The 11,138-nt window shown below is 41.2% G+C and overlaps 1 long non-coding RNA gene across 1 annotated transcript in view; it reads left to right on the top strand.

The window, feature by feature from the left end:
• Nucleotides 1-6,785: 6,785 nt before the first annotated feature.
• LOC116699541 (uncharacterized) overlaps nt 6,786-11,138 on the top strand; it is a 7,056-nt gene continuing 2,703 nt past the window's right edge. The window contains exons 1-3 of the long non-coding RNA XR_004334453.1: nt 6,786-6,799; nt 7,363-7,368; nt 9,145-9,151. This is a non-coding gene — a long non-coding RNA (uncharacterized LOC116699541). The remainder of the gene's footprint in view (nt 6,800-7,362; nt 7,369-9,144; nt 9,152-11,138) is intronic.

Raw genomic sequence — 11,138 nt, 5'->3', positions numbered from 1 at the left:
TTGCCGAGTACAAGTATTTATACGAGTAATGATTCAATATCCGTGCTCGATTGAATAAAACTCCTCAACTGGCCGCCGCTGCGTTTCTGTGATAATCACAGCGCCCCCCCCGCTACAAACCCGCTCGGATCAATCACACACACACAGAACATGGAGAATGCTCTCCCTCGCTCTCTCTCTCTCTCCTCTCCTTCTCCTCTCTCTCCTCGTCTCTCTCTCTCTCTCTCGATCGTCTCCGTCATCAATCGGGTCTGCGGGATCTGTTCCGTTAACGTTTAGGGGTTCTTCAGCTTCAGTTTGTTTTTTGACTTTGGTTTGTAGTCCTTACATAGTAACCAGTAGATTTCTGGTGAACGTGGGGTTTGTAGTCCTTACATAGTAACCAGTAGATTTCAGGTGAACGTGGGGTTTGTAGTCCTTACATAGTAACCATTAGATTTCTGGTGAACGTGGGTTTCAGACATGCTGCTTGGTTTATGCGTCTCTGCCCCCCGCCCCCTCTCTCTCTTTCTCTCTCTGTGTCTTCTCTTACTCACACTCACACACACACACAAACACACCTGGTGTGGAAATAAATTTAAAAAAAAAGAACCCAAAAAAAATCACACTGATCATAAAAAAATAAAAAGTTAAAAAAAGAAAGTTATATTGAGTATGAAAACTCTTGTTCATTACATTTTACTTCAAAATTGCAACCGCATGTGTTGTATTCATTGTTGCAAAACGTTCTGTATATAGTTTGTTTTGTTACCATGACAACACCATTGATCTGAAGCTCAATGCTGTCATGTAAAGTTTCCAATCAGCAATAAATATAACAATTTTTGATCAATTCATATCAATTGCATGCTTAAATAACATACCGGTTAAAGCCCGCACTTTCAAGACAACAAGACCCACTTCCGGGTTAATCTGACCACTTCCGGTTTGGGCCCCGCCCCAGTCCGAGTACGGATCCGGATACAGATATCATGTGGTAAACAGATACAGATACAGATACAGATAATGCTGTACTCGCTCATCCCTAATAATAATGTTGAAAAAGTGCCCACACGGGGTTTTTTCATGGTTGACGGGAAGCAACACAAGGGTTAGACCAATGTCCAACCAGACGGGGTCTAGGCAGGCCGTGATCGCAGGGTCCCATTGCCCAGGTCCTTTCCCTTAACCGAAAGCTCAGACAACTCACTGTCTCTTGGCAGGACATTAATAGGGATGAGCGAGTACAGCATTATCTGATCTGTATCTATCTGTTTACCACATGAATTATCTGTATCCGGATCCGTACTCGGACTGGGCGGGCCTAAACCGGAAGTGGTCGATTTAACCCGGAATGGTTGGTTCTCTTGAATGTGCGGGGCTTTAACCGGTATGTTTATTTAAGAATGCAATTGATATGATTGATCAAAATTGTTATATTTATTGCTGATTTGAAAACTATTACATGACGCAATCAAGCTTCAGCATCAATGTTGTTGTCATGGTAACAAACAAACTATACAGAACGTTTGCACAATGAATACACACATGCGGTTGCAATTATGAAGTAACTGTATGAACGAGTTTTCATACTCACATAACTTTCTTTTTAACTTTTTATGATCAGTGTGATTTTTGTGTTTTGTTCTTTTTTATTTTTTTTATTTCCACACCAGTGTGTGTGTGTGTGTGTGTGTGTGTATGGTGTGTGTGTGTATGAGTAAGAGAGAAGACCAGAGAAGAGGGGGCGGGGGCAGCTGACAGTGAAAAAAAAAAAATCTCCGATGCAGCAAGAGCACATTTAAACCAGAGCGCATGTCTGAAACCCACTTTCACCAGAAATCTACTGGTTCTATTAAGGACTACAAACCCCACGTTCACCAGAAATCTACTGGTTCATGTAGGACTACAAACCCCACGTTCACCAAAATCTACTGGTTACTATAGTACTACAAACCGAAGTTAAAACAAACCTGAAGCTGAAGAAACCCTAAACGTTACGGAACGATCCGCAGACCCGATGCCTGCCTGACGGAGCGGGAGAGGGAGCGGGAGCGAGAGAGAGAGAGAGAGTGAGGAGAGAGAGGAGAGAGGAGGCCGAGGGAGCGCATTTCTCCATGTTCTGTGTGTGTGTGATTGATCCAGCGGGTTTGTTGCGGGGGGCCTGTGATTACACAAACGCGCGCGCCAGTTAGGAGTTTTATTCAATCCGAGCACGGATATTGACTCATATTACTCGTATAATACTTGTACTCGGCAAAAGTGCTTTATCCGTACCGATACTCGTTTCAGCCGGTACTCGGATCACCCCTAGACATGATGTACTGGACGCCATCAATAAGTCCTTAGCCTTCTGGTTGAATACACAGACACACACTTTCTGGAGAGAAATATGTAGTGTGTCTTTTCTGACTAAGGATAATCTGGATTTTTCCCGTTCTGCCGCCAAATATTCCTCCTTCTCGGCCTACAGATTCTCCAAACTACCGTGAGGACCTGCTCTGCTCTATAAACGTTAGTATTATAGCGTACTCTCCACATTCCCACTTTTACTTCACATAACGTATACCGAAATTTATACTCTCTATATCTCAGTCATGGTTACCCTGCACATTCATCTCTCCCATCATCTAGCCATCTTATTCATTATTCTATCCAGGTGTTCAGAACTTTCAATGGTCACAAATAAAATAAAACAATTTAATTTGTTTGTTTTCTTACATTAACGTAGAATGGAGCAAAGCCTCATGGGAATGGTGAATGTGTTCATCCATGAACCGTTTATTAAGTTTATTTACAGAAATGCAGGGAGAAAATGAACGCCCCCTCGTCAATGGCATTACCCAAAAACATACGTAGACACAAGCATCAAAGTTTGAGGAAAAGTAGCACAATTTTTTGACAGTCGGGATTAGCGTGGTTCTTTGCTGTTTTAATGTAACCCATGGGAAAGGGAAAAGAGGGGCCGAAAAGCACCAGAATGAAGAAGCAGCGGATGCTAGAGGATGCACTCCAAGTGCTCAAAATGACGGATTTATTCCGACATCAGCTTCAACAAGTGCTGCAGGTAGTTGACTAAAAATGGGTTAGATAGCCTATTTGGTAGTGATTATCTCCTCATTGCAAGTAACAGCTCTCAATGAGCTCATTTTAAGACCGTCTTGGGTTTCCATCTGGGTGCAGTGTTTTATCCCTTCCCACGCATTCAGTCCGACTCAGCCCAGCCTGATGCTGGTCAGACAATGCTAGAGAAGTCAACACTGCAAGTACATGATGTTATATTTCAGCATCTGTTCTCATAAGAAATCACATAACCGCTTTAAACCTACACTATTGGCATATGTGCATTTGTCTAGTGCCATCTAGTGGTCAGGTTTTTTTATGTCTGTTAAGTCCTCCCAAATGCGGAGACGGTATTGGCTGCAGCCTGGAGCGTCCCATGCCATCCGTCCCGTCTCATACGTCTCGTCTCATGCGGAGGTTGTGTCCAACGTAAATTCGAGAGGTCAAAATTCCGATAAATTCGTGACCAAATTTGTTGCAACAATTGAAAAACTGTTTAAAAAACTGTTAAAGAAACATTTTTTGCCATAGCCTACATGTAGTTTGCTCATTTCTGAATGTGTATACTTGTGTGTTCCATATAACGAAGCCACATCTGATGAACCTGCATCAGCGACACGCCGTTTCTGCCAACTAACGGTAGGACCTCCTGAGGAGGGATAACGTCCCACGATCTGCACACACCAACAGACTACAAAATAAACATGTTAACTCTTTCCAAACTTTTTATTGTAGCTAGCCTATATTCTATATTGTTTTCACACTTCACCTAGGACATTGCTGCAAATAAAACTGCTTATCAGCATGGCGAGAGTGACTGTCGGGTCTCTGGGACCCGGGCAGAATGCGGTTCTATTTTTCTACTACCGCGGCATCGGGCTTCGAGTCTCTGGCCCCGTCTCGACTGCGTATCTCTGCCGCCACGGTCTTGGGCTAGAATGCATGATTTTTCTTCCACTTCCACTTTCTTTTGATTTTGTGTTTATTATTGAATGGGACATTTTTTTTTTTAACAAAACCAAATGCTTTACCTCTGTCGGGAAGAGAATTCCTTCTATATAGCTGCACACTTGGCTCAAAGATGCAGCTATAGAAGGAATTTTTTTAGTTTGCCTATCACCTGCATTTTTTTTAGAGACGGACATATATTTTTAAATATTTAAAAACACACCAAATATTTTTATTCATTAGCATGAGTTGACGTGATCTTTACTTTGAAAAGAGAGATATTAGTATTTATTCCAGATGAGCTTTTATTGTTGAAAGTAGAAACTCTGGATGGCAAAGTATTTTTTAGTTTGCCTATGATCTGCTTTTATTTTAAGACGGACATATATTTTAAGTGTGTTTTTACATCATATGATAGTCTGCATTTATCTTAGACCATGTTTAGTTAAAAAACAACATATTTATTCATTTGTATGATGCCGTTCAACGGCAATCATACACAATGACACGCCTGCGGACACGCCTCCGCATAAATGCACGCGCTCCGCATGAGACGAGACCGTAAGGGATACGGGACGGGACTGTACCTCCGGCTGCAGTAATATCCTCTTGCAAATGCGTAGACTTGAATGGCGTTATAAAGATGAGGAATTCCACACAAAGAAACATAGCATCATTTGGGTTTTTAAAAAAACAGATTTTGTTTGTGTTATTGATAAATGGCGGTTTGGGCCGTGCCGTCAGAATTTCCCGTTTGATTTAGTGGCCCACCTCGCCCGAGGTAATCTAACAAATATGCCAGTGGTGGAGATTTTTTTTACTACTTTTACTGAGAATATCTTTTATCACCAGTCCAGCCCTGGTGTCACCAAAAAGCTATCTGATATTCATAAGCAAAGTGCTTTTTCACTGGTTCTCAGCTGCTTTTGTTTGACCACTGCCCTCCACTTCATCTCCTTACACATCTCCTTTGCATCAGAAAAGTCAGTCGCTCTATTTGGTGAGAGAATCTCTCGCTTTATCAAGCAGGTCGACAGCCACATCTGGCTCATAACTGAGTGGTACGAGCCAAATCTCCTAACCCAAAGACTGGGCCACCCAGGGTCGAGGTATTCTCTCTCTCCAGAAGAGCTTCTCAGAATTTTCAAGCTTGGCATCTTACTCTCGCAATCAATGCTTTTGACCGCTGTCACACCTTGGTCTCTGACATATACTAACCCATGTGTTTTGTTGCGCTTTTTATTAAAGTTTTAAATTTTTTCTTACATTTCTTTCCCTCTTTTTAACACTTGACATTTTTTCATAGTTTTGTCACTTTTTTGACGTCAACACTACATAACACTACTTAATAACTTTAGTTTTACAATTAATTTAAAAAAAAGTAAATAAATCAGTTATAGGAAATTATACCTAATGTTTGAGTTAGAAAACCAAATTTGGAAGATTTGGCTAAAATTAGGAAGGTATGTTTGATGGATATCACTATTGAAAACACTTAAACACTCTTCAATGCTAAAAAATGTAATAAGATGCCCCCAAATTAATGAAAGTAGAGATTTGTACTTATCAAAAGAGCGTTGTGTGAAACCAATGTGTTATGTTGAGTAATTACAATGATAGTTAAAAACAACACATGATTTTCGAAAATGGGTCACTTTCACGAGGGTTAAAGATGAAAAACGGTTATAAAAGACTTATAACAAACGTTCTGTCACATTTGCTGAACTGACCTTGTTCCAGTACAGGAGCAGTAATTTAAAAAACCTCCAGCCTTTGTTGTGCTTTGCAAAATCCACTGCGCCACGTTCAGATCATCCACTCAGGGCTAGAGGGGTCTAACTGCGTGTCAATCACTGCTCAGGCCACAGCATTTATTCTCCTTGGGGGGGGGAGGGGCTTAAGAAACCATTTGGCTCAGCAAGAAATGGGGGAGGGACTGAGAACTTGTGTGGATTACAAATTCTTTGGCTAACCCTGAATCTTCCATCCATCCACAGCATCTTTAAACGTGGCTCTGACAGATTCATGAGGAGGTCCAATCTATGTGGAAGCTGAGAAGATTTTAATAATTGGGTTAGATAATAACCAAGTTTGGTGGGTTGGGTTAAATATCCTAATAGCCAGTGCCTCTGGTGAACTTTTAGCAGCATCACTAATACCACATTTAAATCTGCAGCACACATAAAAGGCTCTTGATTTTAGTGAAGCATCTGGCCTGAGCACCTTACTTCATTTAATTAATTATTATCAAACCTAAATACTGTATTGTCGAACCATGTAGAATGAAGTAAGTCTAGACCACACTCTATAATTTACAAGCCCCAACAGTTCTAGTGTTCTTCCCCTTCATGTTGGCCACAGTTTTCATAAGACTGTCCACTGCAGTCCTCAAAGGGGATACTACTTCCTCCAGCCTTTTGGAATAAGGGTTGACAACATCCCAGTTGACTCTTCTGCACAAGAAAGTCTATGAAATCTTTAATTTCTGGGATGTTTTTCAACGGACAAAATCAGGTCAGGTCAGGGTTGCAGTCCAAAATAATCGAGAAACACTGATGTTTTTATCTCTCCACCATTTCTTAGATTATTTCATGCTTATGGGGTTATGAGTTAAATTTGGATTATTTGTCATTGCTGACTGCCATGCTCCACTTCGCACCATAGCAAGATGCTGCTTCATTACTGGATCAATTTAGCCAAAGTTCCACCTCTTTAAACAAAAGTGCCGTTGCTGTTTGTTTAACATGTCCTGGACGTTTCGTTCAGCTAAGGACTGCATTCTCAGCCCAGTCTCATGGCATTCATGAATGTTGATGTTATTTAATCTATTGATTCGTTTTTTTTGGTGGTGATACCGAATTTTAAACTAATAATAACAGTAACGATTACGTAGCGAGTATTATTGAAAAACCAAAATCTGGATGGTTTGTCCTGGATGGGACAAACAACATTCTTCTTCTCCTAACCACAACCGTCCGTTGTTTTAGCGATCCCGCATTTGGCCGTCCGTACCATGTTGTCAACCGCATGGGCGTTTTAATTTCCCCGTGTTGCGTCCCTCAGAGCCCCACATTGTGTCCGGCGCTGTTTGTTGTCACCGTGACTGCGTGGGGCGTGTCATTTCCCTGTGACTGCGTGTGGCGTGCATTCTTTCTAAGAAAACTTTTCATCACAGCAGAAACAGTACAAGGCATCATTCTTTTTGGGAGTACATCAGCCACTTCTTTTGATTTTATTCTCCTTGACTCGGACTCTGCTGAAACGTCATGCTGACACATTGTTCCAATCTTTTTGTTTTTGGAAACGTGAACTATTTTATTTGATCTGGTCCTCTATGAAAAAACTCTTTTCTTATTGTACCGGTGACAACAGATGGCAGTCTGCAAGCTCCTTAGTGCTGTCTTTTTGTCACGGAGGTGGAGGGAAAACATTTTTTTTGGCAACAACAAAATTATCCACACACACACGGGAGGTAGGTACAAGCCTTCCCCATTCATCTGTACCCCAAACCAAAGAAATCAAACTCCACAAGATGTGTCCAGTAGCAGGCATACAAAACCCAAACAAAGTTTCTGTCAACCCGGGTTTCAAAATGACAACAACACACAGTCCCCCAAACAAAAACAGCATACGTCCCGAATAGAAATTTCAAGGGTAAAATACGGCTTTAGCATGTTTCAAAGAAAATTCAGAAAAAAGTATTTTCGTTTCAGCACAAGTTGCCACACGATTTACCCCAGTAACAGTGTCCACTGCTGTGATACTGAAGGTACCCTCGTTGCTCCAATCTGCTTGGTAAGTCCAGGCCTCTAGGTAGTCCGCCAAGCCAGTTACCATAGTATATGACTCTGGGTTAAGTAACCTCTTTTCTGAGTTTCCCCCCCCCCTCTCAGGTTATTAACCTCCCTTTCTAAACAGAAACCTAGAGTTCCTCTCACCTCAGGGTATACTAACTCGAGGTGTCTACTAAACCTGCTTTCTGACACGACCCCAGGCCATTTGTCCAAATTGTTAAAGAGAATAGTTTTGTAAAGTGTGTCTGTATTATTTCCCTCAGCTACTGAGTATCACGTTCATGGTCAAATACGTTATCAACTCTTCATGGTTCAGTACCCAACCTGTCTAAATACATTTTAAATGATCTTGTGCACAGAACCATGGCACAACACTTATCTACTGTGTGATGTGATGTACTGTATTACAGTTTGCACAGCCCAACCCCCCACACTATGTGAAACGCAAGACCAACAACAAAATAAAACAAGAGAACAAATCAGTAAAAAATAAATAAATACTACGTCCTTACATATTGCATTTATTTCTTAAAGGAGAACGGTTGATTTCAACATGTCGCTTTGTTTTGTTTTTAATGTGTGTGCTGTCAGTAGTGAGACAAACAAAACCATTGGTGCTGTCCACACTGAGTATCTTCTGCAATTTATAGACCCAACATGGTTGAACAGGGCAAGTTTAAACGTGTTTTTTACGCTTCTAACATGTTCAAATGTCATAAGGGCCTACCCAGGTGCATGTGATTCCTTCCAAGGGAACACAGGAATCTGACTGCTGTGACAGAAAAGCATAAAAGTTGACATCAGCTATGTGACTTCACAGAAAACAGGAAACACAGAGTATGAATTACCAAACTTGTATGCCTTTCTGTCACATCTGCAGCATCAGATTTAGAGGCTAAAAACACTTTAAAACTTGCCCTGTTAAGCCTGTTGGGTGCTAACTCTAGCAGAAGAATACACGGTGGCAGACCCGATTGTTTTTTTTGTTTGCTCACTACTGACACCTAAAAAAACAAAAAAAACAGGCTACATGTTGAAATTGACCTTAGTTTGTCCTTTAACTGAACATAAAATAATTCACTTTTCTCTCACCTGATCAAGTTTACCATGTTAAAGCAGCCACGTATAAAAAAACGTGTTCCTCTCTCCTGACTCCACATCGTTGATTTTTATTAGCGGTGATCGTGATAACAGGAAGTGGGGATAGAGAGAGCGGCTGATAAGCAGCAAGGCTACAGGTCAGATTAGAAAGATTTCAGATTTGCTGCTGCTACACTCAACCACGTGGGGTGCACACTCAGGTGCTGGTTGAGCTAGAGGTCGGAAGTCCGACAGAGCTAGGTGGCTTCAGGGTCTGGAGTGTATTTGTGTTTTTTCTCTTTGCATCTGTCTGTGTGTTGGTGCGGCTCCTCTCCGGTGTGTCTCACTGCGTTGCTGTGTCTCCCAAAGTGAGAGATTGTCCTTCTTTTTTTCTTTTTTTTTTAACGTACAAACTGCAGATGCGTCCATGAGCTACAGACAAGCGTAACTCCACAGTTTTGTTTTCCCATGTTTCTGGTCCATTGTCTTCTTCGGGTCTGCTCCCAGTCAAGGACCGGGCGAAATAAGTGCAAAATGAATAAACGCAACTAGGGCTCCTATGCTTGCGAACTGTCGACCCGGGGAGCACGTTAGCGATCCCTATAACACTATCACTGATGTATATTACATTTAGCTGCTGGGTGTAGGGAAATGAGTAATAGGAGTGTGTATATAATGGATAGGAAATTACACTAACCGGTCAAAGTTTGGGTCACTTCAAAATTCCATGGCACTTCCATATAACCGATACCATTCATTGTTTTTTACCCACGCAGCCATTGTTCATATTACATTAGTTCTTACAATTGCAAGGGTCCCAATGTTTCTCTTAGTTGTTTTTTAAAGATCGATATAGATTAACATATGTCCTTTGAACTTGGATGATGTGCTGATAAGGGTCATGTCAGATATTGCATTAAAGATCAGCCCCCCATCAGACAGTCTGGTATATGGTCTCATAATGGTGGAATGGAACTTGTAATGACCCCAACTGTTTGACCGTTTGATACATACCCTTATTCTTAACATCTGAATACGTAAGGGAGGAGAGTGGAAACCATGGCAGCAAAGGGTGCAGGCGCCCTCTACTGGCTACTGACTACAGGTTTTTTTGTTCTAGTTTGGTCTGAATTTGGTAAATGGAGGTGGGTTGCCCAGGTATGTACATGGGCTTTGGTGGTGTGGTGTGGGTCTTGGGATGGTGGGTGGCTTAGAGGGGTGGGGTGGGTGGACAATAGTTGTCCCATTATCCCTTGATAAAAACATTTACAATGGTTGCAGGTGAAAAGAAAACTCCCCTTTCTTTCACCTCCTACGCACTGTCTACTTAACAAAAATTAAGATGGTAAAATGATAATGGTTATAATAGACAACGTTTCAACTACTCCTCTTCATGCCGAATATTTTGGCAATTTTGGCGGTTTTTTTTGCAACTTTTTTCCTGCTTTCCCCCTTCCAACCCCCCATTTACAACTGTTTTATCACCTTTTTCGGCGTACGGTGATGACGATACTCCAACGGGATAGAGAAGGAATTCACAACCCCGGGGTCACGTCCATAGACTGTCACTGCTAACCGGCATTTGGAGATCTACCCCTTAAGACTCTGATTGTGTTTACACACTTCACCCCCCCTGCATCTGGAAGCAAAAGGCAGACACAAAAGGATTCAGTTTTCTATACATCCGTGGTTTTCTGCCAATAAAACTGGATGAATAATGTTATTCTTTTATTTGTGAGGGATTGTTTAAAATTGCCGACAACTTATGCTTCACACATTACATCCCATACATACGGGACAATGTACCATTTCTCCAGTAAGAACAATCTTATTTTTATTTTTGACATTTCCTTCCTGTTTTTTTGATATTGTTAGTTGGTGTATATATTAAGTAAATTGTAGTAAATTTTTACATCTCTTGTCTTTTGTTGTGGGGTCCTAAGGAGGATAAATAATGAGTATGCCCCTTTTTGGTTAAATACCAGATTTGTTGCAAAATAAATATCTATTTGTTTTAAGTGCTTTATCCGTACCGGATACTCGTTTCAGCCGGGTACTCGGATCACCCCTAATTATTATCGCTTTTTCCGACATTTTTGTCACTTTTTCAATGTTGTTTTTGTTGACATTTTCGCGCTTATTTCGACGGCCCATTTTTTGTGACAAAAAAAAGGGTCAAATTTGACCCAAGGACAACATGAGGGTTAAAGCAACTTTTTGTCCCTTAAAATAATCTGAATCAGCTGTATTTGCCAGGTATAAGGACACATACGA

The sequence above is a fragment of the Etheostoma spectabile genome, chromosome 12 (genome assembly GCF_008692095.1).
Source record: "Etheostoma spectabile isolate EspeVRDwgs_2016 chromosome 12, UIUC_Espe_1.0, whole genome shotgun sequence".
Lineage (NCBI taxonomy): Eukaryota > Metazoa > Chordata > Actinopteri > Perciformes > Percidae > Etheostoma > Etheostoma spectabile.
The sequence above is the reverse complement of the archived record's forward strand: the minus strand, read 5'-3'. Positions and strand labels throughout refer to the sequence as shown.